Here is a 16759-nt window from a genome sequence, read left to right on the forward strand (position 1 = left end):
CACACCAACTAGAGACAGGAAGCTTTTCCAGACTTCCACGAAAACACCTCTCCATTCCCCTTTAGATCTACGTTCTCTCTATGGTTACACCAAATCTTTGCCTGCCTTATGGACATCCAGTCTCCATTTCCACCTCTCTCTGTTTCTGCTGTGCTTGCATCTCGTCTACAATGACACTGCCTGAAGAGCGGATAGAACTCCACTACTAAATGAGTAGTAAAGTAGGTATGTTTACTTCCAGCTGGGACGCACAGGGGATCGATCACTCCTCCAAAGCCATGCGTGTCGACAGCTGCATTCAGCTCGGCATTTATGGGGTTTACGAATTCCATATTCATTAAGTTTCGCAGCACGCCTATACATATTCATCACCTAGCCCCGCCCAGCCTCGCTTCGTATTATAATGAACCCAAAAGTCATTTACATCCGCGTTGCGCTTGCGCAGTGTGGTTTGGTGGCTTTGGTAGGGGTCTTCCGAGGGTCTTTTTGATGAAGTCAGGAGTCTTCATCATCCTGAACTTTTCACCTTTCTTCCCTACGCATGCTCTTTTGTACCCCTGGCCTGGGTTTAAGCTTCGAGACTGGTTTGAGGTAGTTTTGGGATGAGGCAGGATGTCTGAGACTCCCTCTGCCCTTATCAGTGGTCTCTTATCTTTTCTTCCTGCCCTGGTATGCTGACCAAGCTGGATGCATTGTTCCTAACAAACTAATTCTCCTGCTTCCCATCCCCCTGATTCACTGCCCACCCAGGGCCTCAGCAGGGAACTCCCCCAGGGACACGTCCCCTTCCACCTGCAAGCGACAGACAAGCTCTGGCACCACGTGGTGCCGCTTCTTGGGGATGCACCAGTCGCCACTCTGAGCTCCAGACGGGGACTCCACAGCCAGGTCTCCATCCCAGGGTCGCTGGGCTCACCAGGCTGCACTGCAACCCACGGTCCCCAGCAACACCTATCCTGAGAACAACTCCCCAATGCCGCGAGAAATCTCAGGAACCCACAGCCCCTTTACACCAGCACGGCACCCACAACCTGTTTCAGGACACCTTCCTCACCCTCCCTGTGTCTCTGCACTCCCCTCAAACCCAGGACTTCGCTGCCAACACCCCAAAGCCATCCCAAAGCCACGCAGTCCCTCTGGCCACTTGGTGTCTCCACATGTCTATGCTGTAGCTACTACCATCTCCCTCAGCACCACATCAGACTACTCTGGCTCGGCCAAGTGCCTGACAGCTGTTTCAGTCTCATCCCATCGATGCACACCCTGGGACCAGCAAGGAGCAGCCCTCCAGCCCCTCATACCCAGCACTAGCCACGGCTACCGTCAGGCACCCCTGCACCCTGGGAGCTCCCGCCATGGGGGGACTGAGCTCCCACTGCCGGGGTCTCCCTTGAAAAGGCCCGCCTGGAGCTCCCGGGGCCATCTCCAATTCCAGCCCGCGCCTCCTCAGGCGGCAGCGCCGCTTCTTCTCCTCACGCCCCTCGCCGCTCCGGGCAGCTCCCACCCAGCCCGGCCGGGGCAAGGACGGCGAGCGGCACCAGCGCCCACCCACACACCCGAGACTCAGGGAGCCCGCAGCAGCGGCACCCGCGGGCGGGGGGCACTCGGCATCCCCACAGCCCGGGCTGGGGCAACCGCGGCATCCAGGAACCCTGTAGTGCCTGGGGACTGCACCCTCAGCACCCCCCACACCTCATGGGTTTGGGGAGAAATCTGTATGGGGTGGCATGGCCGGGTTTTAGTAGCGGGGGGGGGGGGGGGGGGGGGGGGGGGGCCCACGGAAGTGGCTTTTCTGAGAAGGCGCTGGAAGGTTCCTCCCTGTCCCGCAAAGCCAATGGCGCCGGCTCCAGGACGGGCCCTGGCAGAGACCGAGCCAAGCGAAGGTCGTATTAACGCTTCTGCGATCGCATATTAAAGTAGGGAAAAAAAGCCCCAAACAAACCAGAAATTCTCGAGAGTAAGTATCTTAAACATATTAGAATATATGTACGTTCAAGAGTCACGATGCCCTTCCTTTCCCTAGCAGTGCTGGAGACGAGCACATGACATTTCTTCTTCTGTAGATTTGCGTCCCTCCTTAGGTCTCTCACTGCGAGACCTAAGCATTTAGTCATTTGAAAAGACGATTTCATTCCTCGATCACATGCTGGGTAGGTAACTATCTTTCACTAGGCCGAATAAAATGACCTGTGAGGTCCCTATGTAGCTCGCACTTTCGCCTCTAAGCGAGCGGAGGCCGGAGATTCCAAGACTGGGGAAAGACACCGTCCGCGACACGGGCGCTGGGAAAAGCGGGTAAGGGGTTAAAAATGTCTGTGGGTCTGGCCGGGGGCGGTCCGGGACAGGCGGAGGAGGGGCTGATCCCCGCCGGCCCCGCCGCGCACACCGCCCCTTGCTCAAGTCCCGGCGGCGGCGGCTCCCGGCGGCGGCTCCCGGCGGCCGGTCGGACGGGGAGGGCGCCCTCGGGACAGGTAGGCACTGACCGGACCCGTCCCGTCCCGTCCCGTCCCGTCCCGTCCCGCAGGTGCCGGGTGCGGGTGCGGCAGCCTCGGAGAGGAAGGCGGGGCTGCGGCAGCATCGTTCCCGGAGCGGGGTTTGCCCTCGGTAGAAGCATCCTCGGGGTAGCGGATGGGATGCGGGGCCGCCCGCGGTGCCTCCGCCTTTGCAGAGCATCCCGGCGTGTTTGTCCCCGCGTTTGTGCGGGGTGGCCGGGCTGGTGGGGCGGGATGCGGGAGCGCTCCTGCGGCTCTCTCCAGCGGTGCCAACCCGGGACGAGTCAGTTCAAGCTCTCCTCAGAGCACTTTTTTTTTTTTTTTCGTTTCTCCGCTAAGTGTCTGTTTTCCAAGGTTATGCTTCGTTTTCACGGAAGGCTTTTGGCAGTCTTGAGCAGAGACTGGAGCGAGCGTACGCACTGGAATAGAGAGATGCTTGTGTATAGATGTAAATTAGCGTGACCTGCACGTGAAAATGCACATCTGTTTAATACCTTGATTTCATTCCAGCATATGTGCCTCAGCAGAAGCTGTCTAGAGAAATTGTCAGTTGGTATCCTGCGCAGGTTTTCTTTGGGTGACAGTAATAGTAGTGAAAACATTTCCTATTTTGTTTTTCAGGCAAGGAGTAGGTTCGATTTGGAAACGTAGGCACAAATCAATTAGGAAAAATATGCAGCTGCTTTTCCTCGAGTGAGCTGGGAATCGAGAGCTTTTGGTAATCTTACTAATTACTTAAATGTTGTTGCCAGTCATCGAGTACTGAAATGTAGTCAAAGCGAACATGCATTTCTTAGAATCACATACAACTCTGAAGTTTTTCCAAAGCACCAACTTCTCACTATAGAGTCAGTTTAAAACCTCACTTGGAATGTGTCATCAGTATAGAAGATGCTTCACAGCTTATTTTATCAAGTGGGTAACTGAGCTTTGGCAGCAGTGTCTTAGAAAGCTGGTTAACATAATGACTCTATTTAGGAAAAATGTTTTTATCCAGCATCTTGGAAGAACAACAAAAAAAAAAACCTCCAGAAAGACAAGCCTGGAGAATGGCATTTGTTTCCGAGCAGATAAGCTGCAGACCTTTGCTGAAAAGTCTTAAGATTTTTTGATTGAGCAGCGTTTCTGATGTGAGACTGAAACTGAAAGCTGGCTTCAGTTGCCTTGTCAACATCCCTAAATGGTACTTGTGCCCAGTAGCACAGTACTGGGAGGAAAGCATATGTAATTAGGTGTGTGTGTTCTTCTTGAAGTGAAGGGGGGGTGCAACTGTCTGAACTGGAGACAGAATTTAGGAAAATACCAGGCCAGGTGGTCAAATGATCTGTATTGGTTTCTAGTTACTGGCCCTGCAAATGAAATAGTATTGTCTAGTTTGATTGCCCATCTCAAATCAGAAAAACCAGGTGGGCAGGTGTGCTCCAGATTTTTAAAAAGCTGGACAAACTGTAATTTAGAACCAAGTTTCTACTTGTTTGGCTGTGTAGCTCATGCACCTGCCCAGCATCTATATATGTCACCTTTTGTAATAAAATCTGTTTAATTTTTTTCACACAGCCAATGATGTGGCTTTGTTATGCAATCAAGTTTAAATGTATATTGCTCCCACAGGGGGTGAATTTGTAGCATTATGATTAGTATTGACTGTTAATATGCTGCAGAGATGCCATGGCTTTGTGCTTGGCTCCTTAGTGTGTGGTTTTAAGTCTGGAGTGTTAAAAGTCTCTGACAGAAATGAGCAGTTCACAGGACTGGCCATGAAATTTCTGTTCTTGCTCACTGATTATAATCCATATCTGGCAAAAAAGTTCTAAACTGTAGGCAACTCAGTGACCTGTGTGAAGTCATCTGGCTGTGTCTATTTAATTTCCCTAGAAATAGAGTTCCTCTTTTCTGGTCTATCAGGTGGTAAAGTGGTCCAGAGGTGTCACAGTTCTCCAGGGGCAAGGCTGTGCACCCCAGGTTTGAGTCCCCACAGACAGAAACTGTCTTACCTTTAGCTCAGGGGGGAGGCACCTCAGCCCTTTGTGTATAAATTTCACTGTTTAGATGTCTGCTTAAAACTCTGATGTGATAGCTAATGCCATCATTTCAAATGTGACTGGTGGGGTGGGAATGGGCACCTGGAGGACCTGTCCAGGGGTTACAGTCTTAAATGAGCTGTTTTGAGGTGAGCAGAAGGGTTTGACCAAGTGAACAGTCCTTTGGTGACTTGCATAACCATGTTTTCCACAATCAGCTGTTCAGCTGTATGGGTACACACATCCCGCTAGGGAAGCAAGTGCAGTTTAACAAAAGCAATTAACTCAATCTATGCAAAGAACACAGGAACTGTGCATCAACATACTTAAGTTTGATTAACATCTAGCAGAGTTTGGAGTGGCCTTTTGACTGCAGCTGGTAAGGATCCCTTGAATTTATATTCAGATTAATTGGCAGGAGTTTTACATGGTTTCTCTACATAGCTTTTTCTTGTCTAGGCATTTTCACTTTATGAAAATGACGTGGGGAAGCAAGGGAAAAGGGGAAGCATGTGGCTTTTGAGGAAGGTAAAGACCAGATTCTTTGTGTATGTGCCACAGTTTCAGTCAAACCAAAGATATGTTGGCTAAAAAAACCCCAAAGTTATGTAGATAGTACTGTAAGATGGATGTGGTCCCGTATTTTTTTTTTTTTCCAATTTATTTTAAGGGAACACAGCATAGATGAGTAATGTTTCTTTAGGTAAGGACTGGAGTGGTGTAGTGAAATGACAGTCAAAGTTGTTACATCCTTACTCCTGTGAAGTGGTGTCTTCCTTGATGAATGATGCCAGTAGAATCAGATTTCAGTATGTAGTAGTTATGTTACTGACTCACTGCCAGGAATTTGATCCTGGATTTTAATATTAACAGATTAGTTTGTCAGTAATTAGTACTGACTTCATATGCTCCCGTCAGCATAGCATAAACGTAGATATAACTGCAGTATTTCTTCATCTCTGAGAAGAATCTGTGTCTTGATATTCCAAATGGTTTTCTTCTTACTTGTGAAAAGAGTATGTATCATCTCAAGCCATCTGTCAGAAAACTAGGAGAAATATTCTGTGGAGGGATTTGCTTTACTGGAATAGCTTTATTGATTGTGTCAGCATTCATGTTAATTAACCCATTCAAACTGTCTGGTCTTTAATTGATGTTTTGCCTGTGTAAGGATTTGTGGTTCATGCCTTTGGATGTACATGTTAGGTTTATATTAAAAAATGGACAGCTATCTCATCTTGTTTTATCTGTGTTTCACATCTGATTGTCAGAGAAATTAGCCCATAGTCAGCAGTGAGATACTAATTCTGAGCTCTTTTGATGTGCAAGACAATGAAAAGATACAGCAGAAAACATAATTTTAACTTTGACATTGACTTGCTGTGTGACCTCAGGAAAGAAATTTAATTGTTTTTCTGTTGCTGTAAAAGGACACCCTTCTCAGGCTTCTCAGATCATTTTTGTTGAACACACAGAGGTGTGAGTGTGTGCAAAATTCTTTTTTCAAAGACATTTGAATATAAAGACCTCATATTACTGTGTCATTTTAGAATTAGGATTACTGGCATGAAGACCTGCAGCTTGTATGGCTCTAGTGTCCATCACTGCAACCACAGGAGATGTAGAACAGCGCAAGAACAATACCAAAAAATGATCTTGCCTTTTATAATCTAAACTTCAAGATAAAAGGCAAGAGGAAATAAGGAAAGACAATGAAATAATGAAAACAGGTGTCAAGCTACAGTCACGTTATTTTTCTTCAAAAGTAATGGAAATTCCTACATTTAAATGGATTAATAACAGCTCTTTTTTTCAGATGACAGTCTTCAAATAGGAGACAGTGAAGAACTACTTCTCTGCAATACCAGGTATTGCCAATGATGGCTGGAACCCAGGCCTTGCTAAAAAAGGGGTCAGCATCTTGTAAAGTACTGGAAATGTTGGGCGTGGGAAGAGACCATGAAAGGCAAGGGGCATCTCAGAGAAATCGTGACCTTAGGATGGTGCAGAAGGTGAATTTTTCAGGCTGGACAAGAGGAGACAGCAGGGTTTGTGGTCTGGGTAGAATCTTCCAGGTGAGAGTCAGGGTGGCCCTGACCCATCCTGGTGGTGTTTCTCCGGGGCAGTGCTCATCTGGAAGGGTCTGCTCCAAGCAGGGGGGGAGAGAGGGTGTAAGGTGTGGAGAGGGAGAAAGGCTGGCTCAGGCTGCTTAGTAAAGAAAAATGATCCAGAGAAGGATAATGTGTCGTAGTAGGTTGTTGTGTGTTTAGGGCAACTGGCATGTGTATGAGCAGTACCACCGTGGAACACCAAACCAGGGCTCAGAAGAAGCTACATTACTTTGATGGACTGCAAAGGAAAGAAAAATGAACTGGACAGAAAATGGTATGTGAGCTGGTAGTTTGTTGTTCCATGCACAGCCCCATTTCTTTTGGGAAGAAGCCATTGCTTCCCAAAGTTTTCTGCACATCACAACTATTACATCATGAGTTCTTCCCAAAAAGTGCCTGTTTCCTTCTGGGGTAGGTCCTGTAAGTCCTGTTCAGAGTGACTAGTGCTGTATTTCAGGAGAAGCTCTACAAGACAAACGTTTTCAGTACAAAATTATTCAAGAGACAGGGCAGGAGGATGTTGTTTTTAACATGGTTTGGTTTCAGCCCTGTGAGACTGTTTTTCATTCATGAAAGCAGAGACATCTGTGCAGGGTTTCAATGAGTTCAGCATGTTTAAAGCAACTTTTGAAGTTTCTCCTATACAGAAATCTTGTCTATCTATTTTTCAGAAAAAATTTTTGGAGGGGGAAGGGTTCGGTGTTCTTGGTGAATTTAAAGATTTTACAGAGCAAGTAGTAAAATAACATTGTCACCTGGTAAGTTACTTGTCTTTGTCCTGTGGAAATGCTTTGATTTTAACTTGCAGGCATTTTTCTGAAGTACAGGAGAAAAATGTTCAAGGTGGAGATAACTTTGACTTGGGATTTTTTTTTTCCCATCCCCCCACTGTTATTTGGAGCACAATCCTCTGCTATCAAAGGCCTTAGGAAAAGTGATTTAAAGTGATTAAAATAAATGATGGCTATGTTACGTTACTTTCCCCGCTCTTCATGTGGCCCATAGAGAAGCTTCATAATCGGTTGATTTGGATGAGAGCTTTTGAATCCTGACTTTTAAAGTTTCAGCGTTGCTGGGCTGATGAACTAAAGAGCAGCAAAAGAGTTTCGATCTCAGGGCCCTGCCAAAAGGAGCCCCCAAAGTGAGTGTTTTGTGTGAAAGCATGCCTTGCAGTTTGAGCCCAGAGTGACAATGATTGTAACACAATGCTGCTCATGTGACAGTGAGACAAAGAGGCCATTATGCATGGCTGACTGGCATCAGATCCTCCAAAAGCCAATAGTCAGACCAAGCTTGATCACCCTGAGAATCTGAACGCACTGGAAGCACTTGCATGTTAAAAAAGAAGAAAAAGATGTGTGTGTGTGTGTGCACGCCAAGGTCTGGTTAAGGTATAAGTACAAAATGACATAATTGATTTGTTTATGTCTTTTTGGAAGCTGCTGTCAGGAATCAGCAAAAAACATGTAACATAGCATTGAGAGCAGACATAGTGGGAATAAGATGGAGTATGCCAACAGGCCAAGTGGATCTTCCCCTTCTTTTGCTTCTTTGCTCTGTTGCTTGCTTCTGTGTGCTTTTGAGCATGTATAGCTGAGTTTTAATTTCCTCTAAAGTGTTTACCAAATTTTGGACCACACTGGTCTGTCAATACACACATGTTATTATCACTGCAACTCAAACACAAATAATGGGTATGTGTGTTTGTGGGAAGCATTTGTCTGGTGATTTATAAACCCTCTTCAAAGGGTTCAAGAGCTCTTGATACATGAAGAAATGTCCCTGACAAGTTGTGAGCTGTGGCAGTCTTGGTCCCAAAGGCAGCAGGCTGGAAATACACTGAGTAAATAGGATACAGCAGCTGGAGTGGAGAGCTCTTCAATTAGAAGGGTATTTGTTTAAAATCAACTGGTTTGTCTTTGCAGCCTTGAGGGCTGGATTGACTTCTCCAGCATATGGGAGGTGGCACCTGATGATGGCCAGAGTTAGTGGTGAGCACACCCTGCAAAGAGGTTTGGCCTTATTCCCTAACTACTGCTGTATGTCACTTTTCCTTTTTACTGTTTTCCTACGATAAGAAAAATTTCACAGTCTGCACAGGCTGCCCAAATCCATCACTCTGTCACCATTGAAAATTGGAGGCTGCCTCTTTAATATCCTCTTTTTGCTTATGAAAACCCCACTTAACTCTCTGGTCTTCTTCCCTCCGACTTCCTCCTGCTTAGATGGTGAAAGTATAAAAGCAGAACAATGATTTGGGCCCTTTTTCCGGCACGGCTGCAGCCAGTGCGGGAGCTGTGTGTGGGCTCCTCCGGATCTGGGGGAGCCCCCTCGGGACAGAGCACTGGACAGGATATTTACCCCTGGCTCCCCTGTTTAACTCGTGGCTCCGCTCGCTCCGTAATGGAGCTTTCCTGCCTTTTTAGTCCATGCCACATGCGGGTGACCCGAGCAAACCCTGTGGGAAGACAGAAGCCCTGTTGTGTGTTTGTAGAGCAGTTGCTCGGAAGCTGATGTACAGCTGTGGCTGGGCTTGTTTGGAAGTGAAGAGTAACTTGATATTTTAATCTTTTTTTTTTCTTCTTCTTCTTTTTTTTTTTCCCCCTTCTCCAGACTGATACTGCAGATAACTGTTTCTGAAGGGTACCTACCAGTGAGATTGAAATGTGTATTTTAAATTCAGGGATAGAGTTCATGAAGATTTTATCAGACTGCAAAGAATGTCCTTGCCTTTTTTTTTTTTATTACTATATTAGTTTTAGCTAGTTTCATTTCTTTTAAAATAAAAGATGTAGCTGTACAGAGGCTGAGAGTCCAGTTTTCTTACTTGCATTGAGTAAACCAGGAGTGACTCAAGTGAGATCACTGAACTTTCAGAGTAACCGAGGTGAAGTTCATGATCCCAGACAACGCTGTTCACGAATTTTAGGGTCTGTGAAGACACACATCTGTGTCATCCAAATATACTGAAGCTGCCTCCACCAAAGCCAGAAAAACTGGCCTTTTTTAATAGATAATTACACCTTCTTTTAGACAGAAGTGGAATTGCCAGCACTTCAATGGACTCTGCTGAGAGTGCATATGGTGCTCTTTGTGCTTCAGGATTGGATTAAAGGCATTACACATTGCAGATTCTGCTCTGCAGGTGTGCCACAGGCCTCCATCATTTTAAAAGAGAAGATGGTCCTGAAGAAAAAAATCACTACTTCCAGGGAACTGATTTAAACTCTGAACCCACAAAATACTGCACTTTTAATTATTGAATAAGAAGATTGGGTGAGTAGTTGTTGAAAGACTAAAACAAAAACACAGCAAGAGAGAAGCTTCCTTGTTTTAAGTATCCCCACTGCTTGTCAGTAGATTTTTCCGTCTCCATAACCCAGTTCAGAGAGCTGTGAGACTTAATCTCATCTCTGGAACAATATTGTTCCTCTGCAACTTTAATGCACTTTTTAGATATGCTCCATTCTTTCTTGTTGAACACTAGTTCACGCCAATTTGCATTATGTATGAATAATGACAGCCAGGATATGCATTCATGGTAAGTGAACCTCAAAGGATGCAGTGACTTGGGATTCTGGTCTGCACCACTAATACGCAGGAGAAAATTTTTGTTGTGGTTTTGGAGATTGCCAACATTTCTGTGCATATTTTGACAGTGGATCAACTTCAGAGAGGAGATTTTTGTTTAGTTGGTTTGCTCAAGTAGTGCTGGGATGCAGGAAATGCCCTTTCTCATCTAGCCCTGAGAGAAGTTGTGACAAAAGCCTGAGGTTGCTGCTGCCTCTTGGTCTGCACAGGGGGGTTTTTGGAGTTAAGTAGAATCCATTGCAGTCACTCCAAAAATGTCTAGTGCCACTGAGTAACATTTCTGGAGCCTGCCTTGTAGATACACACTTAAAACTTTATCTTCTTCTCCTGTGGGGGTCTCTCAATTCACTTTTTAAAATTACCCTGCTTTCCGTTGCATGGCCTATCACCAGGGAAATAGCAAAGCTTTTGTACGCTGTTGTTTTCTCTTAGGCATATGTGTGTCTTTTTCTTCATTGCTGTTTCCAACAAGAACACCAGTGGGAAAAACAAAGAAACGAGAAAGACTGACAAGAGGGCGTTATTGGCCTCTTCAGAGGTGACCCAAATCTGTAAGAAAAATTCTCAGTCGTGACATTTGGTGCGGTGACTCCTTTGTAAATATTTAAGACCCAGAAGTCTGTATTTCATGATTTGCTACGCCAAGTTAGTGCCATAAGCAGGATGCTCATGTGGCAGAATACCAGACTGAAGGCATGGGTCCTGAGTTGGTTGAAAATGGAGACTAGCAGACCTAAATTCTGTTTTCAGCTCTGCTGTTGACTTGTTTTGTGAAACAAGATGAAACATTTAGACAGGAGCTCAATACGTTCCATGTGCAGTTTGGTTATTAAGAGTAGCTTCAAGAACAAAAAGCCTTGTAGTGTTAGAAGAAGTGTTGTAGATCTTGTGGGGAGTTATGTCAATTAAAATACTGTTATGTGAGATTACTAGATAATGTGTATCTAAAATAAATATGCTTAAGTGAGTGCTATCTTTTGCTATATTCACTAGGTTGAGGGAAAACAGATATCTGCAAAAGGAAAGAGACCTCAGAGTAGAGAGCTATGTGGAAACTTTCTGGACCCCCTTGTAGCGTGGAGCAGCCTTGAACTCTCCTGAGGGCACAACAAAAACCTTCAAACAGTGAAAAAGAGCATCTGCCCTGGCTTGTCTCACCCATTAGGGCAGACTCCTTCCAAAAAACAGTCACTTGCTCTCCTGGAGGGGGAGTATTAGAGTGTCCCAATCTGCCCTCCAGAGAGAAGAAAGATTTATACATGGATTAGTTCAGTGGGCAGCTGACAGGTTGGGTCAAGCCAAGCGCCCATCGCTTGCCCAGCCTGTGGTGGACAGCTCTGCTTCAGCTTCCAGCACAAAAGCATCCTTCTGCCTTTCAGGTGCAGATGCAATGGATATTGGTGCAGGTTTTGTTGCTCTTCCACACATACTCTTACCTTTCTTTGCACTCTCTGGAGCAGCAGAGAAAATTGGTAAGGAAGGTCAAATAATCCCTTACTCCTTACTGGATGAAGTGGATGAAAAGTAGCTTTCAGCAATACTGCAGCTGGCCTGTCTGTCTTCATGCTGACAATAGCAACATACATTTCTGTGCTCTTGGTAGAAAGCCTCTGTGAAATTGGAAAAAAGAAGTTAGTTGAGCGAGAAAGTGTCGTTTTGGTTTGTCAGGATGGTAGAGTTTGGGTTCTAGAGTTTGGGTTCTAGAGCCATAAGAAGATCAAATGGTCATAAAACCAATTACTGGCCAGCTCAGGATACCTGGGTTTTTTTACCAGGTGTCATGATCTCTGAATTTCAGAGATAAAAAGCAGTTTGATGAGTTCAGGTTTCATCCCTAGTTTCCATACAGGTCAGAGGAGAGTGTCCATTCTGGTTTTGCTCTTTGCAGGAGCTCCCTCTCTGTGATTGTCCAGTCCCTTTGCAAATGCTGCGCTGTTTGTCACTGTCCCCTCAGCCCTTTGCTCATCTGCTGGCAAAATAAAGCACCACTGAATGTGAAATTTCACATGGTGGCAATTTCCAGGCTCTGGGTTGCTTATGTCTCTCTCATCCATTAATGAGCATGACACATTTACACCTTCAGATAACCAGTGCTCTTCCTTCTGAAGACAGGGACTGCTTTTATCTTAAAAAAAAAAAAAAAAAGCCACAATTTGCAGTAGTTACTTTTAAGTTTTAATGAGTGACTGAACCAAGGCCAATGTTCCTGTAGTTTTAACTGAGAGGCAGCAGAAGCTGTAACAGAGATGCTGCTAGTGCCAGTTGCGCTATAAGTTGTAAGTCTACTTTACAAAGTTTGCCTGTTTTCTGGCACAGACTTGACACATACACTCCAGTCAATCAAAGTAAAGTGCCTAATAACAGATGTGGCAATTAAGCTGAAGAATTCTGTCTCTCTCGTTTAATTTTTATTACGGAGAATAACAGAGTACCTCATTAAACCCACCATCACAGAGATCTTTTTTTTTTTTTAATTTGGCATAAAAATGTCTGCAAAAATTAGATCTCTGAATAGGGGGCCTTGTTATTAAAGGTGCTTTGTCAGAAAACGATACGAACAGACCATTTTTGTATGACAAATACGTGCTTGTGATACTGCTGTCCTTTTGCACACTGCAAAGAGGTACAGGCTTAAAGAAGTCAACATGTGTCCTGAAGGATAATATTTTGTGGGATTTAGGGCCTTGTGCTCAAGTTAATAAAAACGTGGTCTTGATTCTTTTGGGTTCAAATTACACTGCTCTCAGCTGAAATTAGCAGCAAAAGTTTAAAAAGGATTCAGATAACCTGTAACCCAGGTAAATTAATACATTAAAGTAAGAGAAGTTTTCTTGAAAAGCAGTATTAATTGCAACCAAAAAAAGTTGTCTTCTGATTGTTAGAGCTTCTAAGGCATTTGCCATCATTAGTTTCTTTTACTGCTATATTGGGCACTCTTTTTAAAAAAAGATTCATCATTAGAGAAAATCAATTTAAGAATTTAATGATTTGAGGTGTCTTAAAATTTATGGTAAGAGAAAACCAATACTGATGTTGGTAGCAGTTTTATTTCTTGGAGGTTCTGTTTATTCACTAAAGCACAGCATCTTGTCCTACAGCTTCAGCTGATACTCTAGGAGTGTATTGAACCAGTTTGGGCCTGTGTACATTTGCCTGCATGTTTATATATCCTCAGTGTGCAGAAAACTTGCAGACAGCACTGGCACCTGGCAAGTTGAATTTCTCCCCAGGATATTTTTTTTTTTTCCTCTGCTGGCAGATAGGGAGGCTAGGCACTAGACTTCCACAACTGCAAACATGGTTTTAAGTTTGTATTACTGTTTATAAAGGATGCAATGTGTTAAGCCAGTTTACTGTGAAAACCACATTTTTGCATATTGCTCACTCTATAGGCCTCTTGAGGTAATGTTTTAATCCCTATGAAAGTTCTTCAAGGCAGAAGTTCTTCAAGACTTAAACAGAGATAGGATTTAATAGTGGGTTGGTTAAAAAAACTACGATTAACCAGTCACTTTTGGTTTTGCATTATGTTCTTGCATTTTCCCCTTTGAGTGCAGGAGTACCACATCCATTCCAACCTCTGCAAATAAACAAGATAAAAGATAGAAGTGAGTGAATGAGCTGCCAAAGGAAACGCTTTTGTGTTCCCCATTCATCTGCTAGAATGTTTCGAATTTTCTTTGTAGGGTGGTGGTGGCATGTGAAGCTTTGTACAGTGAATCATGGATGCTTTGATTGCTGGAGGTGGAAAAACTGATCAGTAATGCATTGAAATGTTTCAGAAGCTGTTAGGGGAAGTGGCATCAGAATTAATTAATTTTGGCTTTTTCAAGCAGATCGTTTGAAAAGTGACGTTTGTAAGCTGTGATAAAGATTTACAGGAGTGCAATGCTTGGTGTAAATCATGAAAACAGGAGCTAACTAGATAGACAACTTTATTTTCTCTTGGGTATAATGTGCAAAATGGCATTTCACTAGATGGTTTACAAGGACAAAGGCACTGAAGCAGAGTTGCCAGCAAATTTTTTCACAAATTATAGCATCTTGTGAGCAACTAGTAGTTATTAACGAATGCAGGAGTTCGTATGTCTGATTTCGTAATGAAAGAGTCCAGTGAAAGGCTGTGACAAGTGCAGGGAGCTGCAGACTGAAGAATTTTGCCAGTGATAACAGAGGCTGTGTCTAGGAAAGGGAAGAATCTAATGTATGATGAAAATGTATGTGGAAAAAGAGAACATGCATGTGATGGGGGAGGGAAGGAAACAGAGGCTGTCTTTGAAGAGGGCTGAAAAGCAGAAGACTTTTAAAGGAAGGTGGGCACATTTGAAATTGATCCTAAATTGCATAGGAAGCTAAAGTAATTATCTGAGTCCTTTGATTGTAGTGTTTTATATCCTGGCAATAAACTGGAAGTGACACGGTGTTTGGAAAGCTGGTAATAGGAAAAGAGGGGTCACAGAAACTTTGGCCAAGAGAGGGTAAAACCATGAATGATAATTTCCACAGCGGTGGAACCAGGGCACTGGTGTATTTAGGCAACCACAGGATTGTCCCAGGCAACTTGTCAGCAACCACAAAGTTTTCACAGTTACATTCACGAGTGCAATGTCCTTTTTCATGATTCCTATTAGAGGAAAAAAAAAAAAAAAAAAAAAAAAAGAAGAAGTATCAGAAATCTATGTGCTATATGGCTGAGGGACTATGACAAAAATTTGATACAGATATCTTGATCATGTAACCCTATAATAAAGCTTTCATACATGCTAGTAATACCAAATTTCAGAAATAATTCTCCTTAAACGCATGCATTCAGGCATTTTTACTTAATCTTATAATCTTCACCTGTGCCATTAAAACAGACCTGGGATTAATATAAAGAGATGTTTCAATAAGGAATACTTTATTTGAAAAAATATTTTAAAGTATATCAATTATGAAAAGAAAGGGGGAGGAGGGGGAAGAATGTCTGTCTATGTGGATATGATTTTTTGTCACAAGCCTATACTGTGTAGACTCTATTAAATTATATGTTATTAGTGTTTTCTTCTGAGAATTAACTGTTAACTCCCAACGTCCACCCTGGGAAAGATGCCTGGGGCTGAGAGGTGCCATCTGTGTATGGACCTGACATAGTTTTTTATGTTTCACCTGAAATGTCTTGTGTAAAAGAAGCATATCAGGATTTATGTTTGAGGTGCTATTTCATTTTCCTCGAGTGTGCTTTTCAGATACTTTGGTTTGGATTCTACACAGCATTAACTGTCTTTATTTGGTAACTTTTCATTTGGGTGGGGAAAAAAAAAAGGGGCAGCATATTTAGCCAAAGGATTTTTGTTAACAGCTCATCCTGTTGTCTCCCCCTGGAAATAATCTTTAAACATACAATACCATGTGCTGTAGGTAACCTTAATGGTTCAACACCTATACTTCCTATGTGCCTGAGAAAAAAGGAAATATTTTCAAGTGAAACGGCCCTAATTTATCAGACAATGACAGCTACAGTGAAGTGACCCCATGTTTGTGATGTTTGGCAGCCTTCCTCTGAGGAATAATAATGAGTCCATCTGCAAAAGTATCTGGCATGCTGGCATTTGTCTTTACCATGCCTCCTTGCCTTGTGCGGACTTGACTTCCACTGAACTGTCTTTTCCTGCCCTTTTAATGCTAATTTGAGGGAGAAGAGGACTGATAAGTGGATATATGGCCCGTGCCAGCTTACCAGCTACAGAAAATCTCACTGAATGGCAGTAAGTGAAGTCAGCAGGACAAAGAGAATCTTGCTTTTCAGCAAGTTTCCTAGGGGAAACCCTCATGTGATCTTTGCATTAAGAACAGGTCTTGTAAAAGACACTGCTGAGTGTTCTGCAGGGAAGGACAGAGTCCTTGAGGACCTCGTTTCGATATTCCCGATATTCCCGTGCCTCGGGTCTGTGCTGCAGCATGATCAATGCCATCCAGCCGTCCATTCTTTCTGGAATCCTGTGGCATTGCTAGTGCACAGCCAGGTGTTTGGCAAAGTTTTCTGTTTCCTCTCGTATTTGCAGGTACCTTACTTCATTCTGTGCTTGTAATTACAATCCAAGAGGTCGTTTGATGCTTACAAAACAATGTGCTGTGTGACAGCTACCAACCTCTCTGGGTTTCCACCAGAAAATTTTTGTGTTTAAGTAGAAAAAGATCCAAAAATACAGTTCATATCCAAAATTTACTCAGTTTTACAGGTTTAATGCAGTTTGAAGGGTGCTGTCATTTAATATTTGATCATGTATTACTGCATTTCTTTTTAGTGGGAATGGTAGAGAGATGCATTCTTTGCAATGATAGCATTACTTAAAGGACTGTAATGCTGTAGTTTTCAAAACTGGTATTTCCATCACATATGGGCAAATAAAGCCTAGTCTCCTCCAGATTTGTGCATTATCACTGGATTCTCTGGAACTCCACAATTCAAGACTTTTTCTGCTGTCTTGCTTCCAGTTTGAGTGACCAATAAATTTACAAGTTACTGGGCGTGAGGCCAGAGCACATAGATAAACACTGGGAT

General features: G+C 43.7%; 1 protein-coding gene across 2 annotated transcripts in view; it reads left to right on the plus strand.

Moving 5' to 3' along the window:
* Nucleotides 1-2385: 2385 nt before the first annotated feature.
* The window catches only part of MEGF10 (multiple EGF like domains 10), an 85817-nt gene continuing 71443 nt past the window's right edge, over nt 2386-16759 (plus strand). The window contains exons 1-2 of one of the 2 annotated variants that reach the window (XM_042033574.1): nt 2415-2471; nt 6330-6381. The gene's annotated coding sequence lies outside the window, so the exon portion shown is untranslated. Of the gene's footprint in view, nt 2472-6329; nt 6382-16759 lie in introns of both variants that reach the window. The other variant, XM_042033573.1, reaches the window with a different exon arrangement.

Source organism: Corvus kubaryi, unplaced genomic scaffold, assembly GCF_017639235.1.
Source record: "Corvus kubaryi isolate FWS band 111438036 unplaced genomic scaffold, C.kubaryi_AGA036_p1.0 37357, whole genome shotgun sequence".
Taxonomy (NCBI): domain Eukaryota; kingdom Metazoa; phylum Chordata; class Aves; order Passeriformes; family Corvidae; genus Corvus; species Corvus kubaryi.